The sequence below is a fragment of the Euprymna scolopes genome, chromosome 6 (genome assembly GCF_053919585.1).
Source record: "Euprymna scolopes isolate OS-2025 chromosome 6, ASM5391958v1, whole genome shotgun sequence".
Classification (NCBI taxonomy): domain Eukaryota; kingdom Metazoa; phylum Mollusca; class Cephalopoda; order Sepiida; family Sepiolidae; genus Euprymna; species Euprymna scolopes.
Window position 1 is genome coordinate 82,277,510 of NC_136487.1, and position 12,406 is coordinate 82,289,915.

Sequence of the window (12,406 nt, forward strand, 5' to 3'; positions counted from 1 at the left end):
AACAAAAAAATGTGTTTTTTTAGAAATTTACCTGCAAAGTCTACAGTTTAAAACTTTTTTTTTTTAAACCACGTTGTTTTTTTTTTCTGTTTTTGTAAATGAAACTTTGGTCCTTGCTCCTTTAATTGAAAAAAAATTAGGGTTTTAATTACATTTTTCGAGTAGTTATAAGCTTGAAAAGACAGGGAGTCGAATTAATTCACGCCTCCATTTTGAAATGTCTATTAAAAAGTAAATAATTAATTTACTCACCAAAATTTTATGCATCACAAATTGAAGATAAAAGATCAATAAATAATATATTCAAATTTAAAACAAAAAAAGAAGTGTTTTTAGAAATTTACCTGTAAAGTCCGAAGTTTAAAACCTTTTTTTTTTTTTAATCGCGCTGTTTTTTTGTTTTTGTTTTTTGTTTTTTTTAATGAAACCTTGGTCCTTGCTCCTTTAATTAAAAAAAAATTAGGGTTTGAATTACATTTTTCGAGTAGTTATAAGTTTGGAAAGACAGGGGGTCGAATCATTCAATATTTTTCACGAAGTTTCTGACACACCTAGTGCATGATCTATTAGCTTGAAAATTCTTTTCAATAGAGAGAGCCTAGTGGTTGATGCATCGATTCATATGTGACCACAATATTTCATGTATCGGCAAATGGCGGCTTTGTAAATATATAGGATACTGTGAGATGAAAGTAATCTTTCTAGCGCGGTAGATGGGGGTTCACCTTCTTTGCAGCAGCCTTGGCAATGTCTTCTATGTATTTGTTCCAATTCATGTTACTTGTGAATGTTAGGCCGAGGGGGTTGAATGATGAACTCTGAGCTACTCTGTTATCAATGGCAATCGGTGACTGGAAAGTGCTTTATTTTTATATTCATTTCTTGTAAGCATAAATTATGAACACTTAACAATAAAGAGTCCCTTTTGAATTAGTTTGTATTTAATTAATTATTTATTTATGATGAGATATATTTTTAACTGTTTCTGTTTGCTATATATTTGTTTGAACTAGCTGAGTGGCCTTGGCTACCTGACCGAATGGTTACTTGTAGGTATAGACCAATTCATACCATCCAAAAAATGCCAACAAAAACCTAACAGCCAGCCATGGTTCTCCCCTAAATGTGCTGCTGCCATCGCACACAGAAATCACTTTTTCCATAGCTACCAACGTAATAGATGCGCAGAAACTAAAGCTGCTTTCAGGACTGCCAGCAACCACTGTAAAAGAGTAATAAAAAATGTAAGAGAACTAGATGCCCAATCCATTAAATCCAAAGCAGCTGAGCAGCGGCTTGATTCCCACCAGTTCTGGCAAATAGTAAATAGGATCCTGAACAGAAACGTGCGTTCTATCCCAATCATTATCAATGGACCAGAGGTCATCTCGACAGCATCCGACAAGGCCAAACTATTTGCCAAGAACTTTGCGGCAAATTCTATCCTGTGCGACGAAGGCGATCAACTCCCCGTATTCCCTCCTATAACAGACAACACGCTATGCAACATACAAATATCTGTGCGTGAGGTCGCAAAGCTAATCAAGAACCTTGACTCCAGTAAAGCAACTGGTCCTGACGGTATTCCAATTATAGTGTTAAAAAATTACAACCAGAACTTGCCCCCATACTTACGAAACTGTTTAAGCGTTGCCTTAAGGAGAAGTGCTTTCCAACACCCTGGAAAACCTCATCAGTATGCCCTGTATTTAAGAATTCAGGTGATAAGTCATCCCCCTCTCAGTACAGACCAATAAGTCTCCTGTGTGTCATGAGTAAGTTGCTGGAATCCACAATAAATAGAGAAGTAGTCAACCACCTTAGCAGAAATAACCTTCTTAGCGACACGCAATAAGATGTGCTAACGGTTATATCTCATAGGATTAGCGACTCTCTCGACAAAGGCTTCATTTCTAGGGCAATTGCTCTTGACATATCAAAGGCCTTCGATAAGGTTTGGCATAAAGGCCTACTACACAAGATTTCCAGCTACGGTATAACTAGAAATGTTTTCTCGATCATTAAATCATTTCTCTCTGATAGGCTCATAAGAGTAGTCGTTAATGGGCAGAAATCAGAGGCCCACAGTATTAATGCTGGAGTCCCTCAGGGGTCCATACTGGGCCCAACTCTCTTACTGATCTACATCAATGATCTCTCAAAACACAAAAATCTTTCGTTGACATCTATGCTGATGACACGACTATATTTGGCAACACATCAAAGGCCGTAAATGATGATGTTCTCTGATTCTTTCTCCTCTGATCTTGAGTGCGTGGTATAGTGGGGGAAGAGGTGGCTGGTTACCTTTAATGCATCTAAGACCAAGCTTCTATCTCTGCATCATAAACGCTCTGATCCCCATCTGGCATTAATTGAAATGGATGGCTCTCGTCTAGGGGAGGCCCCATGTTTTGATAAGCTTCTGGGTTTGACCTTTACTCCTGATCTTAAATGGAACACATACATCAAGTCTGTGGCCAAGGTTGCTGGGAAAATGGTGGGATCCTTCTACCGCTCCAGAAGATATCTCACTAATGATGCAATTCTCTATCTATATAAAAGCCAAGTACGTCTAAGGATGGAGTACTGCTGCCACATCTGGGCAGGAGCTGCTAAAAACAGCCTATCCTGCCTTGACAGAGTACAAAATAGACTTCGTGGCTCGGTGGGGGGTGCCCTTTTCTCTTCCCTGCAACCTCTTTCCCACAGAAGAGACATAGCGAGCCTATCTCTGTTCTATCATTATTTCATGGCAAGTGCTCGTCTGAGCTCCATTCTCTGGTCCCCCCTCGCCAATCTTTTTCAAAAAACACCCGATTAGCTGAAACCGCCGTCAATAATTTCCCCACCCCTTATCTGTGCCTAAATCAAAGCGTAGATTCCATGAACAAAGCTTCTTTCTTAGAACGTCACGCCTGTGGAACTCTGTTCCACTTGCCTGTTTCCCTCCAGACTTCAACCTGGATGTCTTCAAGTCCAACACAAACAAATTCCTGATGAACCGCCACCTTAAGTAATGACACTTTATCAATTCTCCAATACTATTACTACACTATCCCATTGATTACTGTACATACAATAACCCTTATCCCCGAGTGGCGCTTGGGCCTTGATAAGTGGTGACCTCCATGTAAAAAAAAAAAAAAATCAGTAAAAATCTAGTAAATCCGTAAATCCGAGTATTCGTGATCGGAGCTAGTATATCTTTTAGCGTAATGCTTTTGGCGTACCTTTTGACGTCGCTCCAAGTGGTTCTACCAGTTTATATTTATGACTTAACCAGACAATGATAATCTTGTGAGGTGGAACCCGGATGTACTCATCTTCATTACGTCATGAAATAATTCAGTATTAGTTATGTGTATGATTTTTAATTGCTAACGTTAAGTAATACGATTAATGAATGATGGGCTGTGAAACTTGGATATCAAAAATGGCAAAGGGAAATAAAATTATGATTTTGCAATGGCGTCTGTTCTGATCGGTTTTAGCAAGATCCTTCCCTTATCTACATTAGATGTCGAACCATGGCGGCTAATGCATAGTGATCCTGATCAAGGTCGCAAAAGATGGTTAACCAATCACGATGCCACCGTCGAATGCCGTTAACCGTGGACCTGAGACCACAGCCAAGCCTTTCGTGGTTATTTTTGTCCAGCATCCAGGTAGGTGGGATAATTACATCGTGCATTTGAAATGTAGTCCTCATCTTCCTTTGATACTTAAAAACCAATACTTAAAAAAGTCAATATTTAAATTAACTTTCAAAAAAAAAACTTTTTTTCCTTTTAATTGATAACTCATTAGTTAAAAAAGAAAGGGTAAACATGGATTACGTGTGAAATCAATTGATGCGGTTCCCAGGTGTTTTGAGAAAACGGTAGTGATTGCAAGCATCCATATTGAATTCCTAAATAAAACCTATACTATAATTTTTTTCATCATATTCACTCCAAAGCACATTTATTCAAACAAGAGGCTACTATGAATTACGTGCCAGATATATATTGGCATACTAAGTGGGGAGTTAAGCAGTTAAATGCTTGTTCACATTACATTTAATTTTTTGCATGCTGATATAGTCAGGGAAACATGGAGCAGAAAGAGAATTCCAAAGGCAAGCAGTTCGGGTAAAGAAGCAACTAGAATAGAAAGCCTTCCGAAGTGAAGGGGTATGATTTTGCTGCATGTTGGGTGGGTCAGAGTCATTTACAGTGAGAGGGCACAAGTTCATCAAGTTCATCGGAGCAATCGGATGAAGTATTTGTCAAACAATAATAGGGATACAACATTGCGGCGATGGGACTGGGGTTAGAGCTTGGTAGCTAGCCTCGGGCATAATAGATTATAGACTTTTTTTGTCGTCTTGTTTACATTACAAAGAAAACTAATATTTCGAGTCAGTTACTACTGATGTTTACGTTTGCTTAAATAATCGCATAAGGAATTACCTCGTTTAATGTTACACGCATAGGAATAAGAATTAAGCATATACGTATTAAGACTGGGACGCATTATTCTATAAGAAATACAGACAGAAAGTATTTTATAAGTTAAAAAATACCTGAAAGTATACATTAAAAACGGTATCAATTATGTGTATGACAAGCTTGTTTAGGGAGTAACAAAACAATTAGAATCTTTTTATGTGTTTTTCTTTTATTTGTTATTACATTATTGTTGAGTTTTGAAAATTTTGAAATGCATCTCGATGACGTCACTAAAATCTTTTGAAATACTTGTCAGACACCTTAATAATAATAATAATAATAATAATAATAATAATAATAATAATAATAATAATAATAATAATGTGTGTACGGAAGAAAGGTCATGGTGACATTTTTGAATTTGAAGTTTCCGTTTTGAACCTGGAAGGAAGTGAGTATAGAAGTAAATAAAAGTGTTAAGAAGAAGAAGAAGAAGAAGAAGAAGAAGAAGAAGAAGAAGAAGAAGAAGGAGAAGAAGAAGAAGAAGAAGAAGAAGAAGAAGAAGAAGAAGATTAGTAATAATAATAAGAAGAAAATAAAAATATTAGTAATAATAATAAGAAGAAGAAAGATTAGTAATAATAAGAAGAAGAAAAGAAAAAAGATTAGTAATAATAATTAGAAAAACACAAGAAGAAAAAACGAAGAAAAAGATTAGTAATAATAATAATAATAATAATAAGAAGAAGAAGAAGAAGAAGAAGAAGAAGAAGAAAAAGATTAGTAATAATAATTAGAAAAACACAAGAAGAAAAGAAGAAGAAAAAGATTAGTAATAATAATAATAAGAAAAACAAAAAAGAACAAGAAAATAATGAAGAAGAAAAGGAGCAAGAAGAAGAAGAAGAAGAAGGAGGAGGGGGAGGAAGAGGAGGAGGAGGAGGAGGAGGAGGAGGAGGAGGAGGAGGATGAACAAATGACCTTTACATCACCCAAAAGATACCAAAGAAAATTTTAAAAAACAGGGAAAAGAAACATGGTCACAGCATGGATAGACTACATGAAAGCGCATGACGTAATCAAACAAGCATTGAATGAAGATGTTTTAAATACCAACTTTATGGAGAAAGCAATGTAAAATACACTGGAACTAACAGCTGAAGAATAACATCTGGTAGAGATAAGAATAGAGAAGGGTATTTTCCAACTACCGACTCCCTATACCAAGTATATATATATATATATATATATATATATATATATATATATATATATATATATATATATATATATATATATATATATATATACATATATATACATATATATATATATATATATATATATATATATATATAGTAGTAGTAAGTTATGAAATATATATAACTTACTACCTAGCTCTACTACGTATTGAGCACTGTTGAAGTAAATACTTAAAGTTTAAGCATAAATATATACTTTCGTATATTAATTTATGTGATTAAATGAAATAGTCATATATATATATACATACATATATATATATATATATATATATATATATATATATATATATATATATATATATATATATATGCTTAAACATGATATTTTAATTTATGCAGATTGCGTATTGCGTATCTATCGAATATTATATATTATGAGGAATAATTTGCCCGGTGGACTAATTTGCAAAAAAAAAATAAAAATAAATAAATAATAAACAAATAAAATAAATACTAATGATAATGTAGTTCATCAAATTCTGTCTGTGTTTGTTTATAATATCACGTCAGCTAATATTTGGGTTTGACGATGAATGCCCTGGAAACTCATTTCTAATTAAAGTTTAGTTTTGAAATATGCAAACAAAGAAATGATTTGCGACGATTTCAAACGGTACTTCTTCTTTTATCATGAATTGAATTCATTGATAAGAAAAAATTAAATTATAATAGCGAGGTACACAGCGGCTTAAAGACGTGATCATTCGATCTGTAGACGATTGTTTTTCTACTGAGCTACATCTCCAGATGAAAATAAATCTGTTTGTTTTTTTAAGAAGAAATTATTTGTTGAGATTTTATTATCTCCCTTACCGTTGCAACCTAAAATATTCCTCTGTAAAAATTATTTTCATCTATAAGAAGGAAAGACTATTTTAGGATCGTTTTCTTTTTTAATTTGTTGATACTTATCGAACAAATATCTGTATAAAACGTATCTAAGAACAATGCCAGGCATATAAATTATCTTTGTGTGAAATTTGCAAAAGGTAGGCTCAGCCGTTTTGGAACCTATACGGAAGGAACTCACACACACACAGTGACATACATACATACATATATATATATATATATATATATATATTATATATATATATATATATATATTCTGTTTGTTCTTGTATTTTAATTACATTAGTGATTTTACTATCACATTAAAATGCACTCTGCTCTTTAGACTGCTGTTCTAATCCCCTTTAAATTATATACATATATATATCTGTATGTATATGTATGTATGTATATGTATGTATATGTATGTATATGTATGTATATATATATGTATGTATATGTATGTATATGTATGTATATATATATATATATATATAATTTAAAGGGGATTAGAACAGCAGTCTAAAGAGCAGAGTGTATTTTAATGTGATAGTAAAATCACTAATGTAATTAAAATACAAGAAAAAACAGTGCTCGTTGTAATGCAGATATATAATAAGCTCAATAGGCATATATCCCAGAGGTATTTTAATATTTATTTTGATTAATGATAATTTATAATTAAAATCAAAATTAAAAATTAAAAATCTGTTTCATAAGAAGGAACACAACAAAGCCAATAAATTGTACGATCGTTTTGGAAACGATGTTTTTATTGAGGTAGACATTAAGTCATGGACAATAATTTTAACGTATAGTTTTTTGAAACAAAGTCTCCTCATCAACAAAAATATTGGGTGTTTTTTTTTAAATGACACCAAACTAAACCTATCATTTTTTAAGTAAGGCAAATGTATCTGGAAAATATTCAAATATAAAGGAAAATGATGTTGATAAACAAAGTAAGATAAGTTGAGAATAAAAATTAGAATAAAATTATAAAGCTGAATTGGGTTAAACTATAAGATTATAATAAGATGTTTTGAAGAAAATTTAACAAAGATATATATATATTTTACCTTATAATGGTTCGCCTTTTGAAACTCGTAATGTTATCATCGTCAAAGCATTCATTTGGATGTTAAATGTAGCTTATAAATGCTTGAAATGTTGAATTTTCAAAGTAAACGTCAATGGAATAGTTTTATCGGCTAGAATTCGTTAGTAAAGCCTAATTTCAAAGATAAATAACATATTTTTTTTAAAAATAAAGGGAGATAATTGTATTTGGCTAGGAAAATGATTAAAGGGAGATAATCCGCCTTTACGCTGTCTCATATAAGGTAAAAGAATCTTATTAGTTGTAATTAAATAAAAGTAATAATAATATTTTAATTATTTATGGAACTTAATAAAATAGTAACATTCAAAAGTTAAATTTAAATAGATATTTCAATAAGATAGAAAATAATGGTAAATATATCAGACAAACTAATAATAATAATAATAATAATAATAATAATAATAATAATAATAATAATAATAATAATAATAATCCAAATTTTATTAATAAAGTGATTAATTTATAAATTACAAATTCTAAGATAGATTATTAATAAGAACATTTTAATGACTTATGGTGTTTTATATTTATTAAATCTAAATCAACGTTTAGGAATGCATCCAGAGAAAAACTCGTCTTTTGAATTTAGGAGAATAGTTTTATTTTTTATATCATTATATTCTAAAATCTTAAGGGCTTCATATCTACAAAGTGGACATAATCTGTCCCCCGGCATATATGCTTTATATGATCCTATTATTTCCCATTTCAAATTGAAGGAATATTCTGATCCTTAAGTCGCCAAATATGTTTAGATAAAGTGGTTTGGTTCACCAGGGAGGGATTTTTAAAAGAGTGTTTGTGGGGTGTAAATCCTATGTTTAATAAGTCGAGATAAGTTTATTATTTAAATTTTATTTGTCTTGATAACATATTTAATTTCATTTATTTTTACCATCGATTTTTTTATAAATCGGTTTCAGTTATTTCCCCTGGGCGCGAACTTTATTCTTTTTGTTTTTGTTTTCGGCGAATATTAAAACTAAAGCCTTTCAAGCATTATTTTTTGAATTAGTTTGAATAAAATAATTTCCGTGATTTCTTGCAACAGTGGGAAGCAAATAACAAACTAGATTTCCATCCGAAGTAAATATTGGTATTGTGACCCAGAGTCAAATATATTTTGTGAACATATGGTTACCTATGCATAATCTGTTTGATGTAACAGGAAGGCGTTGTTTTGACATAATGTGAATATCATTAAACCAATAACCGTCCGTTTTTGGTGCCATAAATGAAGCCATATTAAACAGGTCAGGGACAGAAATTAAATATTGTTTAAACGCCCTTCGCGTACAGATGTATCGACGATTGGGCTACAAAAACAGCATTTACTTTCTTTTGTACGAATGAGTCATCGTTTATCAAGACCCAAAAGCCATTCGAGGTTAAGGGTTACTTTATATGATGTAAACATTTCAAAAGTTTCTAACCTTATTATTTACATTGTTTATCGTCCGACTATTATATTCATGAAAGTTGCTGTTTATATATCGATATTGTGCGTGCAATGTACATATATACATGACGTACAAAAGGCAATTGCCACTAGAAACCATGATTAAGTATTAAGTTAACGTGACAAAGGAAGTGACGTACACGGTAATACTTGTATTAAGATTCGGCCGTTTTTTATATCTAAAATATACACTTCATGATACAGCAAAACGATACCTTATCTTAGCTCATAAGTATCGAGTTTAGCAATGCTTGATCTTTTAGCTACTGCATAGTGTAGTATCTGTTCTGATGCTACACTTTAATTTTTTTATTCTCGGTCAATGAAGTAGAAATACTTGTGGACTAAAGTAATTTAAATTGTTGTCCTCCTCTAGAGTGCCGCTTTTCGTGTGGGATTTTGCCAACATTACAAACTTTCCTTATGTCTAACGCGCGAACAACAGAATCACACCGATTAAAAATGGTTAATCCATATTGATTCATATAAATTTAGTTTTACTTTATATATAGAAAGAGAGTGTAGTATCTCTTCTAATGCTACAGTTAAGCTAATTTGTCCTAAGTCAATGTAGGGATGATTCTTCTATAGAGAAGCAGTTTTTCTAATTTAATTTTTGCCTATATATATATATATATATATATATATATATATATATATATATATATATATATATATATATATAACTATTAGCATTTAGGTAAAATGCTTTTCCGTGTAAATAATTGAATTTCTTCAAATCTAGCAAATATAAATTATAAAATCACACACAGACACACATAATACAGAAACACACACACTCATCTCTCTCTCTCTCTCTCTCTCTCTCTCTCTATATATATATATATATATATATATATATATATATATATATATATATATATATATATATATATATATGGAGGTAAGATTTGTGTGAGAGAACCCCAGCAAAGTGCTCGATTATAAAGAAATCAATATAAGATAGTGTTATATATATGTGTGTGTGTGTGTGTGTGTGTGTGTGTGTGTGTGTGTGTGTGTGTGTGTGTGTGTGTGTGTGTGTGTGTTACAGAAAAATATTGGTACCATCATAAAGTGGACCAGTCTCTGGTCGTCTACGTTGGACTCTCTTCAGCACTGTTTATATCTGTCTCACCAAAAATCCGCAGTGGAAGTTATATCCTTTTCTCTAGCTGTTTTGTTCATTTGTTTTGTCACCTGAAGATAATTCAAGGAAGAATATCCACAATAAAATTTTTTTTAAAATATCCACGTCACTTAATGACAGTACTCGACCGGAGAAGGAAGTGAGACTCTAAGCAAAAGTAAAAACTTGACACATACTAAATGTAAATACATGGACTTCTCAAATTGTATATATGGCGTGTTATATATATATATATATATATATATATATATATATATATATATATATATATATATATATATATATATATATATATTAAACTGAGATTTCCATTTATAGTGCAGTGCACATGTAACCAATCTCAAGAGAATGTATGTGTGTGTGTATGTGTATATACACCTTGTAAACTTCAGCTCAGTTTACCCACAACACTACAACAACAGTACTACAGATTCTGATTTCGATTTTTTGTAAATTTCTAAATATAATTTTTTCCCCCTTTTCTTTTTTTTTTTTTTTTTTTTTTTTGAGGCGGGAGTTGGATTACCGTAAAAACACGTGTAATATTTGCATATATTTTCGCAAATATGACATAGACATTTTACTGGTAGTTTTAAATCGATATTTATTATTTCATCATCAATGCGAGCAGTGGTAAATTAAGTTTTAAAGAAAAGCAAAGATATAAAAACAATAAAAAACATCATTTTGGGCATTGGAAAATAGGCACAATTTTTTCCGATTCCGATACCTCAATAAGTTCCGATTTTTTCGATTTCCGATAATATATATATGCTATGTCTCAGACTAACACACCCCAGACTCACTCCTTTTCTCTCGTCTGCCTCTTCCTTTCGTTTACTCTCTCTCTCTCTCTCTCTCTCTCTCTCTCTCTCTCGCTCTCTTAATACATTTCTTGAATTCGTCCATATTGTTAATACATCTACCCTTACCCACCACTCCCTTATCCCTCTCTCTCTCTCTTTCTACCTCTCTCTGTCTCTATCTATCTATCTATCTATCTGTATCTCTCTATCTCGCACACAATAAACACACATAAACACGCTACGTTATCTCTATCTTATCATCCTCTTTTATTCTTTCTATAACCCCATCAAGAGAGAGAGAGAGACATGGGGATCGATCTCTCCCTCCCTCCCCTTCTCCTCCCCCTCTCTCTCTCTCTCTCTCTATATATATATATATATATATATATCTTGCACACACATGCACGCATGCTATTCAATGAGCCAGTCTGGGATATCATCATCTTTCTTTTGTTGTTTTTTTTTTCTACTCAATTCTACCCGGGCGGCAACACAATTCAACATCCTTAATCTGTACTCACTCTTCGAGCAGATCCTCTTTAGTCAAAAACGACTTCGTTCTGGGAACGAAAGGAAAGTACAGCAATAGCATGTAACAGAAGCAATAGAAATGAGCCCGCAGAAAAAAAAAAAAAAAAAAAAAAAAAACAACCACAAAAACAAGAAAATCGCACTTACCAAGAATTCTCCTCTGTTTTGTAAAACTGGTAATTTCCATCCTGTATTGAGAATCCTCTCGCCGAAAAAGCTAAGAACCGAATGATTCTAGCAGACTGGAGAACCGAAAACCAAAAACCATGAAAAATAAAAAGAAAAAGAAAAAAAAAACGATTTGCTTACAAGTAAAAAGAAAGAGATTAAATCTAGGGAGAAAAAGAAAAGAACTACATCTTTCTTTACCTTTCTTTTTTTATAATTTCAGATCAGGTGGGGAGGGGGGGCCAGAAGAATTAGTGAGTTTAAAGTTAAAAGAGGAAATATATAGAGAAATAAAGAGATGTATATATATATATATATATATATATATATATATATATTATATTTATATAAAGTCTCTCTCGCGCGCGTTGGTCGGATTCCTAACGAATGGGCCTGTCGTGTTTTTGGTGAATTAGGGGCAAGGGTTGGGGCGCTTTACAGAAGAAGGGACGTAGGTGATGCTGGCCTCCCCCCCCCCCCTGTGTACGTGTGCTTTTGAAGAGAGTACGTATGGGAAGGGAGAGACGGTGATGAGAGATGGGAGGGTGAAGGGGGTGCACGCACGCCGAAGTAATCGCGTCTTAGGAGAGCAGAAATAGGCAGAAAAGAACGTGTAGCCGTTTTCGAGTTCTTCTTAAAT

The 12,406-nt window shown here is 32.5% G+C and overlaps 1 protein-coding gene across 2 annotated transcripts in view; it reads right to left on the reverse strand.

Moving 5' to 3' along the window:
* LOC145277722 (sodium-coupled monocarboxylate transporter 2-like) overlaps window positions 1-12,088 on the reverse strand; it is a 248,743-nt gene extending 236,655 nt beyond the window's left edge. Inside the window, exons 1-2 of one of the 2 annotated variants that reach the window (XM_080129425.1) lie at window positions 11,968-12,088; window positions 11,746-11,840 (exon numbers count right to left, since the gene is read on the reverse strand). The gene's annotated coding sequence lies outside the window, so the exon portion shown is untranslated. Of the gene's footprint in view, window positions 1-11,745; window positions 11,896-11,967 lie in introns of those variants that run through there. The other variant, XM_080129424.1, reaches the window with a different exon arrangement.
* Between the last annotated feature and the right edge of the window lie 318 nt (window positions 12,089-12,406).